Source organism: Psittacula echo, assembly GCF_963264785.1.
Source record: "Psittacula echo genome assembly, chromosome: 7".
In the NCBI taxonomy this organism is placed as follows: Eukaryota; Metazoa; Chordata; class Aves; order Psittaciformes; family Psittacidae; genus Psittacula; species Psittacula echo.
Window position 1 is genome coordinate 11,295,018 of NC_137740.1, and position 16,094 is coordinate 11,311,111.

At 43.5% G+C, this 16,094-nt stretch overlaps 1 protein-coding gene across 1 annotated transcript in view; it reads left to right on the top strand.

Annotated features, from left to right (window-relative positions):
• TESK2 (testis associated actin remodelling kinase 2) overlaps window positions 1–16,094 on the top strand; it is an 87,136-nt gene that overhangs the window by 44,193 nt on the left and 26,849 nt on the right. The window lies entirely within an intron of this gene.

Consider the following 16,094-nt stretch of genomic DNA (forward strand, 5'->3'; position numbering starts at 1 on the left):
AAAGAAATGAAGGAACTCTCAACTTCATCCAGTTAGAAAATGTTACTCATCTGCTGGATACTGCTGGATTTCCAATTTCTGTGGAAAAAAAAAAATACAGAATTGTTAGGGAAGCCCTTTACTTCATGTGATATTAAAGATTTAGGTATTACCTAACATGTAAAGCCAAGATGCACTGATTAGAGGCTTTTGCATCAGTTTGTATTCCATATCTTGTGCTGTTTGGTAGCTACCCTCACTTACTGAAATCTTCCTTAGGCTCTTTGTACAGTGTTTCTGACTGCAGCATTGAGAAAAGAAAATCAAGAGGAGGAGCGAAAAATTGGAGGGGTGGGGAAATGTTTTAGAGGTACATAGAGATCTTTCAGTCTTTTGTCTCTCCTCAGACTTGGTCTGTAATTCTGGTCCAATTTGGTCTCATTTACATACATAAAGTATCTTACTTGTGTGTATTAGAGGTCTTGGGCAGTATGTCAAGTTATTTACTTTATGGACTTGTGGAACAGGCAACTGCTGTGACTTTCTGGGGAAATGAAGTAAGCAACTGTGCAAACTTGGATGGTTTTGTTGCAGCTTTGAGAATATACCTGTTAGTTCCCGATGTCTTTGTTTTAGAGGAATAAATCTTGATACAGAGCAGTGTAAAAAGATGGAATTTACTTTGAAGTAACTTTAAAAATAGATTAGCACCCTATGATGACAAAGGATATCTTTCAGATTACTTTCAGCAGCCACCAGCTGACATTTTTAAATGTCTCCTAGCTGTAGGATGCTGCAAAGGGCCTGCTGCTTAAACTTTGTAAGAACTTTAAGTATGTGTAAAATTCTGCAGATTAATTTGATCCTTAGGATCTCTCAGCCAATGAATAGCATGACCTGTGGATTAATACTGTAATAAATCTCTACTTATATGCTTTATTCTTTTTGGCCTTAGTTCAGATCTTTTTTGTAGCACTCATTAGAGCTACAGCTTTATTTTTATATACCTCACTGGGAACAGGAAGAAGAAGAGTTCTTTCACTGGTGCTGTACTGGTGCCAGTGCTGGAAAATGTAATGTGTAGAGGCAGTCTGGGCCTTTGCAGGTTCCCCAAGTATCAGAAATACAAGTTCAGCCTTACCAAAAATATGCCAGGAGCCTTGGGTCCTCTACTAAACTGTAGTTGCTTTATACCCCTGCTGGAATGGACTTGGGTATTAGAACTGAATATATTTCATTCCAGGTAGGTATGCTTGATGACAAGAATGGTGATGTGATATAAAGCTAGAGTACCTGTTGTTATTTGCTTGCCCGTTTTTCTGCTTTTGTTGTAGGATTAGAAGTCCAGCCAGCACACATCTGTGTTATTTCCTCTGTAAATTTGGTTGTGTGGGTTCATTAGCTTTTCCCTTACAGGAGTCATTGAGAGTCAGGCCTTGCATAAACTTGCTTTGGGATCAAGAGAAAAACCATTCGTCTGAACCCCAGGGATTTGACCTCTAGAGAAGATTTAATGGTCACCTTGTCTTGATGCAGCAGTAGTTGCACTCCCCCTTAATGACTAAGGACTGTGTGAGAAGTTTGCTGTAGGACCTGAGCAGAACAACAGGGGTCATGGCAACAGAAAGAGGGTTTAAAACAGAGGGAAATAACTCAGGTTTTAGGAAGACTAGGCTAGCCTGTAAAACAAAAGTTGAGAAGTCGTTCCGTGTCATTGCAATAGTGTTTACCAGCACTAAAAGAGAATAAATGCATCACATGAGGTGTCTGTTAGGACTGTTCACTATTTGCATACTGCTTTATATTTCTGTTCTTGAAACAAAGCACTCACCACAGAAAAAATGCTGAGAGCTAATAATGCTTTGAAATATCTAGTTAATTCTATCATCCTTTTTTAAAAGACATAAAACTGTGGAAGCTTTTTACTTTGGGGAATAGAGTTAATGTAAACCTACAAGATGCAAAGCCTCTGTTACTGTGTGCCTGCTTTGGCACATGTGAATATCAGCTCAATCTTTTGGGGTTAAAAACCCCAACAAACTAAACATGTACAGAAAGACAAATCTGTTATCTGGGCTTTCTACTTCATTGCGTGTGAACACAAGGGCTAAGTTGGGAAGAACTGAAAGTATCACCTTTGTTGTCACATACAGCAGCTATTTTGCTGAAAGGAAATAGAGATAGGTAATAAGGACTTTTCTTAGAGCCGAAAAGTTATGAAGCTTCTGTTTATGTTCTGAAATGAATGTGTTTATAAGATGGCAAACCAAGTATCCAGCAATATCGTTTTGAAATTTTAAAGATCCTGAATCTATGAAGTGGCAACCCTCAGGATGTCCTTCAGATTTCTTGTGTCAAAGTATCATTTTTAGCTTTTGCTTAAATTATTTCATATTTAAAAGAAAAGTTATCTATAGATTTTACTATTAGGCAGTTGTATGTGTACATCTGAAATAAGTTGTTTCAATGGTTTTGTCCAGGACCACATGTAGAGCCTGTGCTTTTTCTTGTTCCTGTGTAGCTTGCAAAATGATTCCTAGTACATCTCTGATGGTTTTGGAATGCAGTTATAATTGGTTTTATAAGCTTGGTTCAGTGCAGACACTTCCCTTCATCTCTTCATTGTTCATAATAAAATTTTAAAAATACTTGTCAACACTTGGGCCATATTTGGGTTTAGGTTTGCACTCTTCACAGCATATGGAGTGTCGGTTTCAGTTTTGCTGTAACAGTTTGCTCAGGTTCTCAATTTAATTTATAAAAGTGGCTGAATGCACTCTCAGCAAATGTAGGTTGAGGCTTGATGATCAGCTTTGCCTCATCCTTTCTCTGTGCCATACAAGGCATCATGTTTCATCTTCAAATCTGTGTCCTTTTTTCCCATGTATTCAATCTCTTTGGAGGATTACAGCATGTCTCTCTTCAACTTGAGAGATCCATGTACGAAAGGCTTAATATATCTGACGTTACCCAGCCTGCAGAAGTGAAGAGACCCATTCCTGTGCTATTGATCTGTGTCAAGAAGCATGGGTAGCTCTAGAAGCAGCCATGTCCTGATGCAGTATTAACTGGAGAATGCCAGACTAACCAGCTGTATTGGTTTGAGATGAGGGGTGTCTGCCCTAACTATATTTTTTTTGAAAGGGTGAATGGAAAAAGGGAGAAAAACCCCAAACCAAATAAACCATTTCCAGTAATGATTCAGTCTGGATTATCAACTGAGTGAGGGTCAGAAGAATGTGAGCACCATCATGCTGTTTTATCAGCCAAATGCATCCCATTTTTGTTGAAATAACGCTGTAGGCACTTCTAGTGAGCCTACATGGTTCATTATCCCAGCAGCTGAAGACTTGAAGGCTCTGGTACCCATTGCTATACCTTCTGTTATCAGATATGAGTTAGGCTGATGAAAGGTAGAAGTAAACCTGTTTCATCTGTATGCAGCAGTGGATGCAACATTAAATCTAAACATGCTACATGTGAATTAGATTGCTCAAAGTAAGTGGAGTTTAAAAAGCTTATAGAAAAGGGAGGGTAGTGGTAGGATTTGGAAACTGTTACACTGTTTAAGCTTTCATTAATTATTTTGTAACAAGAAAGCAGTGTATCTTAGTGAAGTTATTTCACAGAAGTTAAGACAAAGTACATATTCTTTACTTTGTTTATATTCTTTTCCTTGGGAACCAAGTATTTTTGTAAATTAGTTAAAAGGGAAAAAGACTTCAGTCCCAAGCACAGCTTGATGTGCTGCACACACCAGAAAAGTCCATTTAAAATCACACAAGGGGGCCTGGTTTTCAGTGTCAGGAGGCAGGAAATTTAGTGTTCTGGCTGAAATTCCATCTCCAGTTCATGCTCTTGCGGGCTGATGTTGTGGCATATGTGGTGTGCTTGACCCTTTAGTTCTTTCTCCAGCAAAAATGATACAGGCCTCCACAGGAGTCTGATTCGTAGCTTTGCAATTTTGAGTGTTTAAATATCAAAAGTCAGGTTCTTGGAAAGCTTGTAAAGGACCTTATTTAAGTTAGGTGATACTTCCATTATTTTTTTCCCCCTACATCTGATGGCTATTTACTTTTTTACGAATGAAAGTGAACCATTCTTGTCTGATTACAGTGATCAAAGACCTGGGGTTTCCAGGAAAACATTAAACAATAGAGGATTTCTCTCCTTTTTTTAACTTAGTTTTTGGGTTGGTTATACCAAGTTACCCCATGGAATGCAGGGCCTCCTGAGGCATAGCTTCAGGTTGACAGGAAATTAAACGCTGCTGCACTTCATCCTGACACTTGTTCTGAGGACAGGAGGAAGCTTTAATGACAGAATTTGTGTGATTTCCTGTGGCTGTATGCCTGATTCCCTCAAAATGCATCTTCTTTTTTAAGAGAGTGACTTCCTGTCATGTATATGTGCAGTTAGAATACTAAGTACGAGAGGTTCAAGTGTGGGTCCTTGAATTGAGGGGATTTTAAACTTAAACAGGGGAAGTTCAGGTTAGATATAAGGAAGAAGTTCTTTATTGTAGGGGTGGTGAGGCACTGGAAGAGATTGCCAACAACAGAAGTGGTAAATGCTCCATCCCTGGCAGTGTTCATGGCCAGGCTGGACAGAGCCTTGGGTGGCATGGTCTAGTGTGAGATAGACCAACCTGGTGGGGGGTTGGAACAGGATGGTCTTAATATCCTCTCCAACCCAAACCATTCTGTGATTCTCAGAAAGCTGCAGTGAAAAGTTTAGTTGTGGGAAAGAGAAAGCTGACTAAAACTTTGGTTTATGGAGGATGTAAGCTGGCCTTACAGGTTCTTTTTCAGGAGGGAAGTGCTGGCAGGTCAGTTGAAGGAAACACCTACTGTAGGTTGATGGTGACCTGGTAAATTAAACACGCTGTGGACAGTTCTTCAGAGGAAGTCTCTCCTTATGCCAAAAGCAAGCAAGCAATGAAAGTTGTGCAAGCAGTGCATTGTGCTGAAGGAAACGGCAAGATGCATTTGCAATATGTGGTTAGGTGAGGAGAGAAGGGCAAGTTCTCACAGAAAAGGAAGTTCAGATGTAAAATGTACTATAATTGAGCCACTAAAGAAATACACATGTAAACAGAGAAGCCAAGGCTTTGAAAAGATGAGTCTAACTTCAGGCACACAGTCTATATTTATGCATGCAGCTGCTAGATCATAAGAGATGAGCAACCAGTTATTTCAGTGAGAACTTCTGAATGTTCAAGCTTTTGACTTCTAGTCTCTCTTAAATGCCTGTTTATAAACTGAAGAAGTCATGGCTAAAACTCTCTCCCAATCCTCTCTCTCTCTCCCAATCCTCTCTCTCTCTCTCCCAATCCTCTCTCTCTCTCCCAATCCTCTCTCTCTCTCTCCCAATCCTCTCTCTCTCTCTCCCAATCCTCTCTCTCTCTCTCCCAATCCTCTCTCTCTCTCTCCCAATCCTCTCTCTCTCTCTCCCAATCCTCTCTCTCTCTCTCCCAATCCTCTCTCTCTCTCTCCCAATCCTCTCTCTCTCTCTCCCAATCCTCTCTCTCTCTCCCAATCCTCTCTCTCTCTCTCCCAATCCTCTCTCTCTCTCTCCCAATCCTCTCTCTCTCTCTCCCAATCCTCTCTCTCTCTCTCCCAATCCTCTCTCTCTCTCTCCCAATCCTCTCTCTCTCTCTCTCCCAATCCTCTCTCTCTCTCTCTCCCAATCCTCTCTCTCTCTCTCTCCCAATCCTCTCTCTCTCTCTCTCCCAATCCTCTCTCTCTCTCTCCCAATCCTCTCTCTCTCTCTCCCAATCCTCTCTCTCTCTCTCCCAATCCTCTCTCTCTCTCTCCCAATCCTCTCTCTCTCTCTCCCAATCCTCTCTCTCTCTCTCCCAATCCTCTCTCTCTCTCTCCCAATCCTCTCTCTCTCTCTCCCAATCCTCTCTCTCTCTCTCCCAATCCTCTCTCTCTCTCTCCCAATCCTCTCTCTCTCTCTCCCAATCCTCTCTCTCTCTCTCCCAATCCTCTCTCTCTCTCTCCCAATCCTCTCTCTCTCTCCCAATCCTCTCTCTCTCTCCCAATCCTCTCTCTCTCTCCCAATCCTCTCTCTCTCTCCCAATCCTCTCTCTCTCTCCCAATCCTCTCTCTCTCTCCCAATCCTCTCTCTCTCTCCCAATCCTCCCTCTCTCTCCCAATCCTCTCTCTCTCTCTCCCAATCCTCTCTCTCTCTCTCCCAATCCTCTCTCTCTCTCTCCCAATCCTCTCTCTCTCTCTCCCAATCCTCTCTCTCTCTCTCCCAATCCTCTCTCTCTCTCCCAATCCTCTCTCTCTCTCCCAATCCTCTCTCTCTCTCCCAATCCTCTCTCTCTCTCCCAATCCTCTCTCTCTCTCCCAATCCTCTCTCTCTCTCTCCCAATCCTCTCTCTCCCAATCTCTCTCTCTCTCCCAATCCTCTCTCTCTCTCCCAATCCTCTCTCTCTCTCCCAATCCTCTCTCTCTCTCCCAATCCTCTCTCTCTCTCCCAATCCTCTCTCTCTCTCTCCAATCCTCTCTCTCTCTCCCAATCCTCTCTCTCTCTCTCCCAATCCTCTCTCTCTCTCTCCCAATCCTCTCTCTCTCTCCCAATCCCTCTCTCTCTCTCCCAATCCTCTCTCTCTCTCCCAATCCTCTCTCTCTCTCCCAATCCTCTCTCTCTCTCCCAATCCTCTCTCTCTCTCCCAATCCTCTCTCTCTCTCTCCCAATCCTCTCTCTCTCTCTCCCAATCCTCTCTCTCTCTCTCCCAATCCCTCTCTCTCTCCCAATCCTCTCTCTCTCTCTCCCAATCCTCTCTCTCTCTCTCCCAATCCTCTCTCTCTCTCTCCCAATCCTCTCTCTCTCTCTCCCATCCTCTCTCTCTCTCCCCAATCCTCTCTCTCTCTCTCCCAATCCTCTCTCTCTCCTCCCAATCCTCTCTCTCTCTCTCCCAATCCTCTCTCTCTCTCTCCCAATCCTCTCTCTCTCTCTCCCAATCCTCTCTCTCTCTCTCCCAATCCTCTCTCTCTCCCAATCTCCTCTCTCTCCCAATCCTCTCTCTCTCTCCCAATCCTCCCTCTCTCTCCCAATCCTCTCCTCCTCTCCCATCCCCGCTCTCTCCCAATCCTCCCTCTCTCTCCCAATCCTCTCTCTCTCTCCCAATCCTCTCTCTCTCTCCCAATCCTCTCTTCTCTCCCCAATCCTCTCTCTCTCTCCCAATCCTCTCTCTCTCTCTCCCAATCCTCTCTCTCTCTCCCAATCCTCTCTCTCCCAATCCTCTCTCTCTCTCCCAAATCCTCTCTCTCTCTCCCAATCCTCTCTCTCTCCCAATCCTCTCTCTCTCTCTCCCAATCCTCTCTCTCTCTCCCAATCCTCTCTTTCTCTCCCAATCCTCTCTCTCTCTCCCCATCCTCTCTCTCTCTCCCAATCCTCTCTCTCTCTCCCAATCCTCTCTCTCTCTCTCAATCTCTCTCTCTCTCCCAATCCTCTCTCTCTCTCCCAATCCTCTCTCTCTCTCTCCCAATCCTCTCTCTCTCTCTCCCAATCCTCTCTCTCTCTCCAATCCTCTCTCTCTCTCTCCCAATCCTCTCTCTCTCTCTCCCAATCCTCTCTCTCTCTCTCCCAATCCTCTCTCTCTCTCTCCCAATCCTCTCTCTCTCTCTCCCAATCCTCTCTCTCTCTCTCCCAATCCTCTCTCTCTCTCCCAATCCTCTCTCTCTCTCTCCCAATCCTCTCTCTCTCTCTCCCAATCCTCTCTCTCTCTCTCCCAATCCTCTCTCTCTCTCTCCCAATCCTCTCTCTCTCTCTCCCAATCTCTCTCTCTCTCTCCCAATCCTCTCTCTCTCTCTCCCAATCCTCTCTCTCTCTCTCCCAATCCTCTCTCTCTCTCTCCCAATCCCTCTCTCTCTCTCCCAATCCTCTCTCTCTCTCTCCCAATCCTCTCTCTCTCCCAATCCTCTCTCTCTCTCCCAATCCTCTCTCTCTCTCCCAATCCTCTCTCTCTCTCCCAATCCTCTCTCTCTCTCCCAATCCTCCCTCTCTCTCCCAATCCTCTCTCTCTCTCCACAACCCTCCTCTCTCTCTCCCAATCCTCCTCTCTCTCTCCCAATCCTCTCTCTCTCTCCCAATTCCTCTCTCTCTCTCCCAATCCTCTCTCTCTCTCCAATCCTCTCTCTCCTCCCAATCCTCTCTCTCTCTCCCAATCCTCTCTCTCTCTCCCAATCCTCTCTCTCTCTCCCAATCCTCTCTCTCTCTCCCAATCCCTCTCTCTCTCCCATTCCTCTCTCTCTCTCCCAATCCTCTCTCTCTCTCCCAATCCTCTCTCTCTCTCCCAATCCTCTCTCTCTCTCCCAATCCTCTCTCTCTCTCCCAATCCTCTCTCTCTCTCCCAATCCTCTCTCTCTCTCTCCCAATCCCTCTCTCTCTCTCCCAATCCTCTCTCTCTCTCCCAATCCTCTCTCTCTCTCCCAATCCTCTCTCTCTCTCCCAATCCTCTCTCTCTCTCTCCAATCCTCTCTCTCTCTCCCAATCCTCTCTCTCTCTCCCCAATCCTCTCTCTCTCTCCCTATCCTCTCTCTCTCTCCCAATCCTCTCTCTCTCCCAATCCACTCTCTCTCTCCCAATCCTCTCTCTCTCTCCCAATCCTCTCTCTCTCTCCCAATCCTCTCTCTCTCTCCCAATCCTCTCTCTCTCTCCCAATTCCTCTCTCTCTCTCTCCCAATCCTCTCTCTCTCCTCCCAATCCTCTCTCTCTCTCCCAATCCTCTCTCTCTCTCCCACCTCTCTCTCTCTCTCCCAATCCTCTCTCTCTCTCTCCCAATCCTCTCTCTCTCTCTCCCAATCCTCTCTCTCTCTCTCCCAATCCTCTCTCTCTCTCTCCCAATCCTCTCTCTCTCTCTCCCAATCCTCTCTCTCTCTCTCCCAATCCTCTCTCTCTCTCCCAATCCTCTCTCTCTCTCCCAATCCTCTCTCTCTCTCCCAATCCTCTCTCTCTCTCCCAATCCTCTCTCTCTCTCCCAATCCTCTCTCTCTCTCCCAATCCTCTCTCTCTCTCCCAATCCTCTCTCTCTCTCCCAATCCTCTCTCTCTCTCCCAATCCTCCCTCTCTCTCTCCCAATCCTCCCTCTCTCTCCCAATCCTCCCTCTCTCTCCCAATCCTCCCTCTCTCTCCCAATCCTCCCTCTCTCTCCCAATCCTCCCTCTCTCTCCCAATCCTCCCTCTCTCTCCCAATCCTCTCTCTCTCTCCCAATCCTCTCTCTCTCTCTCCCAATCCTCTCTCTCTCTCTCCCAATCCTCTCTCTCTCTCTCCCAATCCTCTCTCTCTCTCTCCCAATCCTCTCTCTCTCTCTCCCAATCCTCTCTCTCTCTCTCCCAATCCTCTCTCTCTCTCTCCCAATCCTCTCTCTCTCTCTCCCAATCCTCTCTCTCTCTCTCCCAATCCTCTCTCTCTCTCTCCCAATCCTCTCTCTCTCTCTCCCAATCCTCTCTCTCTCCCCTCTCTTTCCCCTCTTAGCTACACAGGCTGTATGTTGTATTTAAGTTTTTCCTCCACTTGTGGGAGGATGATTAACTTGTTTCATCACTTCAGAGCCTGTAATAGTGTACAGGGGACTTTTTTATTATTTTAATTGAGATGCATCTAAACACATTGTGTTCTGAGGAAGGCTTGATAAATATCTTGCTGGTGGTAACCTCTTCCTCCTCCTTAGAATATCTCAAAGATAGAAGAAAGTAAGATAAGTGGCCGAGAAACGTTGACCTTCGAACAGCAAGCACCATTGTCTTCTCCCTTCTCTCCCTCCTCTGCATGTGTGTGCCACACATGCAGATGGTGCCTGTATGTGTTGCATGGGGGGTTTTTGGGGTGGGATTTCTAGTGTCAGTGTTTTGACACTCATTGTAAGCCAACTGGACCATTTGCCACTGTCTCAAGCGAGAAAGAAAAACATTCTTGAACTGCAACCCCTGCAATTCTTGTATGGTCGCTTTCTGATATCCTGGCAACATGTCTAGGTTAATAAGAGTGAGAAGATGCGAGCTTCTCAACTGTTTATGGTGTGAGGGGGAGAGAGGGGAAGGAGAGATGATTACTGCCTCGAGGACAAGATTTTCTTGTTAGTTGTGTGTATGAAGAAATGCAGTCCAAATAAATACTGTAATGCTGGTGTGTTAGCTTTTTGGCTGGGATTTTTTTCTGACATATTTTCCAGGCAATTCAGTTTGTAATGCTCTCTCTTCCCCTTCCCACTTCACCCCGGACCCCAGGAAACATACTCCTGAATTAACAAGTGGTTTGTAGTTTCACTTCCTCATTTCACTTTACTTATCAGCCTTCCAAACCATTCAGAAAATGAATTGTATAAGAAGATTGCTTTTGTGTTTGCTTTTGTACACCACTATAAATAGGGGATCTTGGTGCATTCTGTAATGGCCAATAAAGTGTTTGAGCATCCACAAATGTAAATGGACATTGTGGCCCAGCTGGAGTATTGAAGCTTGGAAAAGCACTCTCAAACAGCTCAAGCCAAGTATTCCTTGTGCAGAATTTAAACCAAATTTGTACTATGAGAGGTGTTTGTGTGCTGTAACTTTTGTGCTCAGGAGATCCTTGTGGCTCTTTTATGTCAAAAAAAGCAGCAAACGGGTTGTTTATCTGGAATTTTGCAGGCACATAATCTGTGGGCTGCTACTGCTGGTATCTTTGTGGGGAAGGTGAGAAAAGACCTTATTTAAATAAGAGGCTCCTGTCGGCAGTTAGAGCTAGCTTCTAGGCAGAATTGGGTGTGTAGTGTGTTTGAAATGCTGTCATTATGGGTAGAGCCGTCTGCTCTTAACAGAAGTGTTATTGTAGAGATGCTGTTTCTCATGCCTGTGTCAGCAACAAGGTACTTTCTCTTCTGTGCCTGTGTGCTAATTTATGCCATTGCTAGCTTGCCGTATCCCAGATTCTTATCTACACTGAAACTGGGCTCTATTTAGAATCCAAATAGTTATGACTTCAGATTATAAATGCAGGGGTTTTGTTAGGCCTTCTTTGCTTTCTGGTTTTTTTCTACTAATATAATTACAGGAAAAAATGGTTATCAAGGTCAGTTTGTATAGATACACTGGGAGTGTTTTCCGGTTCCAACAAAATAAGCTTATTTCCTGAAATATTTCAAAGCTGAATATGAGTGAGCATCCATAAACCTTACTTCATACATATGGGTTGCAACACTGCATTGTTGCTAGGTGCCTGCAGTTGAAACCTTCTTTCCAGTAATCTGTTTCTAGCAGCAGGCAAGCAAGCAAACATGATATTTTTTTGATTGAATGGAATGACAGGAAAGGGATAAATTCATCATGCTGACCATAAGAGCTGTTGAATGTAGAGAACTAAAGGAAGACAGATCTTGCTGTATTCTTTTCCATGCCAACACTTAAACATTTGGAATGCAACAAATGGTTCTCATTACAGCTCCTTCCTGAGTTAGTGCATGTCAATTCTTGTTTGCTCTTATAAAATAAGCCATGCCTGTGCAGGCCTTTTTAGAAGGAGGAGCCAGTGAATCAATCAATGCCAGAACTGACACGGAAGAAGGAACAGAGGTAGATCTGTTGCATTTCTTGGCATTTGGTTCTGAGTTCTGATGAGTAACTAGGCTGTAACAATTGCATGAAGAAGCTTGCCTTCTCCTCTATGAATAGCTGACACTTTGTAAAGATTATTTTAATCCTGTAATGGTTAACACCTTTAAAGAAAATACATCATTCTTTAGCAAAGAACTGAACAGTGTCTACTGGTTGAGAAATTGACTTTAGGTTACAAAATTCCACCCCACCCCCCCCCCCCTTGTTTTTTGTCAGCTGAGGAGCGGGCAAGAAAAGTGGCCTTTAGAGGAAGACTTTTGGCTTTTCTTCTGTTCTTTCAATCAGACTCTTTTTTCCAGCCACTTGAGCCCTTCTGGTCCCTCATGGAAAAGTCTGAGCTTTGTTCTGAAGCGTGTCTGCTTCACCTGCATGTTCTTGCTCTTTTGATGCTTGTGGTTTTTTTCCTTGGCAACGTTAGTTCACCTGCTGTTCAAAAGAATACTCGTACAGCCCAAATTAAACATCCAACTTGCTCTGGTTTTAATGTTTTGGTTTATTTAGTGCAATCACTGAGTTAGAAATGGAAGGTTGCTGCTTAGAGGTTTTTGGCTGAGGTAGGTTTCTGTATTTTTAAACCATGGGAGTTTTTTTTTTTATCAAATGGAAGTCTATGAAGTAACTTAGTTTAATCTGGTAGTCAATCTTGGTGTATGAACATATACAGTATCTCATATTGTAGCTTTGAACATACTGATGCTCTCTTTCTTTTCCAGTTCCAAACAGTTGAAGCTAATGAAAAAAGGGGAAATGAGGAAATTTCCAGTCCTCCCACTGTAGCTAATTATGTCACTTGTGGCAGAAGGGTACATTGCCTTGTTGTCTTGCAGACAGAAGCCTTCAAAGTAGTTACTTAGTGCTGAGTGTGATATATGACTGTTGAACATATGAGAACTGAAGGATGGGTTGTGTCCTCCTTGGAATGGGTGGTTTAAAACTTTTTTAACTTCTGCAGATAGCTGAGTGTAAAGATCTCAAATTTATTAGGCATGAAAGTTACTTTCTTACTTCCAGCATTAGAAACGATACAAATATGCAAGCTCTATCTCTTTTCACACTGCTTCAATGCATGTTGCCAGTGTCTGCAATGTTACTATTATTCTTTCCAAGCAGAGTCCAACTATGTATTCTGGCTTTTGTTCTGACATCTCTCTAACTTCACATTGAAGGCACTACAGCCACAACTCTGGTTTCTCTTTTCTCCTGCTTCTCTGCCTGTTTTCTTCATTGGGTTTTTCCAGTATAGTTGTTCATTGCTATCTCAATGTTTGTCTTGTAGGGTTCTGGGTCCCCAGAGCTCTTTACTCACCTCATTTGGTCTCTCCACACCTACTTTTCTTAACCACTTAATGCATTGCCTTTGGCAACATTTGGGCAACTGTATAGGGGTGTCTTGTGGTTATTTGTTGCTTCTTAAATGGCAAGCTGTGACATTTAAAACTGAGAAAATAGTGGGCCAACTTTTTTCTGGCTTTCCTGTGCAGTGGTGGCTTATTTATGTTAGACCTACATATTGAAAGAGTATTTATTTTCAAAATAGTATTGAAAACTCTTTGCAGTTCCCTTCAGTCTTCCCCCACAGAGTTGGCAATATTTGGAGTCTTTGTTGTTGAGCAATAACTGCTGGAGTCACATCACGTGAATCTGATGAGCCTTTTCTTTAAAAGCTTCTAGTTCTCATATTAGTGTGTTCAAACCTTTATTTTAAATTTGGAAGGCTAAAATCTGCCTGCTGAAGTTCAGTATTAATATCTTGAAATTAACCATATAATGCTATATGTAAGTACCATTATACCCTGAATTTCGTTCCATTCCTCATTTCGTATGCTTGAGTTTGATAATGTCTTGCAAGGAAGCAGCCCTGTTGTGCTGTTCTTAGGTTAAAATTGCATTGTCCCCTGTGCCCTGACTCTTGTGTGGGAAAGGGTTGTATACTGCTGCTTTTGCATTTTGTAGCATTAAGCTATTACATCAGAAGCCTCTTCAAGGCTCTTTGATCCAGAAAGCACCTATGCTTGGCTGAGCTTCTGGGTAACTTGTCCTTCAAAGAAGCTTCTGCCCTCTTGGCTTAGAAGGTTTGGGAGAGGTGTAAGAAGTAAGTTTTGCTGATCTTCACTTGTAGTAACAAAGCCTGAGCTCTTACCACAGATAAATTTTATAGGAGAGATTGTTTTTGTGGGCTAAAATACCAAGTCCTTTAAACCAGTGTCAAATTTACTGTGGTGAGTTGTAATAAATGCAAAAATCAACAACCTGAAGCGGTTACTTTCAGATTCTGGCAACCAGATAAACTGAGTGCTGGTGTCCTGTTACATGACAAAAAGCTAGCAGGAGGAATAATGGGTAGCTGTTTCACTGCAACCTGATGATACAGGGTTTGAAAAGGTCTGAACACTGCTCCATTTAGCTGTGAGGTCTCTTTATGAAACGCAGTGCCCTTTGCTTTCATTGTACTAGCCTGATCAGATCTCTGCTCCAATTGGTTGTGCACTTATGCAATGGCTCTTGTTGTAGTAGAATAATGCTTGGAGATATGTGTGCTGTAGCCTTACTGTACCATCGCTGAGTTGCTTCAGGGACAAAACAAAATCCAGTACTCTCTTTGGGAGAGGTGCACGTACTGTCCTTTGGGATATTCTTACCACACAGAGCTGGTTTTTGCTAGTGAGAGACTGAGAACAAGTATTTTTCTTTCAGTTGCACTGGCCATTAGGAAATAATGTACATGATTTTGTGTCTGTTGCAAAAAGGCATTGCTGAAGAACTCTGGAAAAAAATAGGCCATCGTGCTGTCTGTCTGCATTATCAGCCTGAATGACTGGAAGAACTGGATTATGTGATACAAGGGAGTACTGAACTCTGTGTGCTGCTTGCCTTAGGAACAATTCAGTACTCCGAAGGGGAAATATTACCTGTTGGCCAGCTAAAGTCTGAGATCAATTGGAGTCTGAGAAGATGTCTGTAGGAAACTCTTAGTTCAGTTCTTCACTTGGTGATTATCCTGCTGTGCTTCGTAGAAATACACTAGAAATTAGCGCTAAAAACAGAACTCACATCTCCAATGAATGAGTCTGCTAGGTGGCAGTTCTGGATAGAAGGCCTAGTGGGTTTTGTGTTATGTGCTAGAGTCAGGTTTGAGCCTTGCCCTTGCAGCTCCTGCAGGCTGTGTCCTACAGGTGTGTCAGTTTTCACCCAGCTCTTGTTAGAATCCAGTCCTTGCAGTCAAGATGGGTGTATGACCCTACCCTGCAAGCCAATGTGACTGGAAGGGTGCTGGGGGAATAGATATATTAAATACACTTAACTAGTATGGCAGCAGTGGATCAAATCAGTAGGCTGCTTTGTTGAAAAGAAAAGCATGAGCTAGCTATTGTCACAGTTCAGTGTGTATGCCAATGCTCTCTTACAGGTTGCTTGTTTTATTTATAAGCATTTCTGGAGCAATTACTGTCATGGTATGGCACAGTTTGACCCTAACCGAAGTGGAAAGCCAGGCCAGCAGTTCCCTTCCCCCTTGCATTCTCTTGCCAGTGAATTAGAGCTTGGTAGTGCTGTATGAATGGTCTGTTATTGCCCAGTCAGAAAGGTGAAATGGTTTGAGATAATTGATGTGTCACTTTATAATCGGGTTATTGAGCTTTAGTGCCTTCTGTTCCAGGTTGGTCAATATTGTTCTGATTTGAACATAACTAGATGTAAAGTGCTGCTCAGTGTTCCAAGAAGGTTGAGAATATAGAAGTTATTGTAGAAATCTTATTCACCATTTTTTCCTTAAGCATGCTAGCATCTTGTGATTAAAAAAAAACTAAAGATTTGTATTGAGCAGTGTGTGTGAGGTCGAGTGCTCTATAAAGTCATCTAACTCCCTTAGGGGTTCAAATAAAAGCAAGGAGAGAGAAAGATCAAAGTTGGGAAAGCTCAAAGCAGCGTTGTTTCCAACCTTGAGTCACGTTGGCTGCAGCTCTGTCCAGTTGTTCTTGAAAATCTCCAAGGATGGAGATTGCATAAACTCAGAGTGACCTGTTCCAAAGCTGCTCTGCTCTCCTGACTGATGAGCTCCTAACATAAGGGACAGGTTGTTGAGGAGAGAGAGAGAGGTCACGTCCTGGATTGCCAGTGAACTATTTATCTGCTGAAAAAGGTTTTCAAAATTAACAGGCGAGCTCAGAAAAAGTTAGTGCCTAACTATCTATATGTGCTCTTTCCTTACCATAGCATAGTCTGAGTACATCAGCTGCACCCACACTGTGTGTGGTTCACATTTGCTTGTGCTTCAGGCTCTGAGAAGCTCAACAAAATACAAAGTTCAAAGTTTCTAAGACACCAAGACCCGTAATTATGATTTTTATTTTACTGTGATAATGGTGGCACACGTTTTGTCTGGGTGAATGACACAGGAAAGTGCAAAGCCTCTAGAGAGAGAGTTGGAGAGCTATCTGGCACAAAGGAGCACAGTTGGCGCAGCCTGCTGTGCTGTTTCATGCTTGGACCAGGCTTGGGACCAAATTATC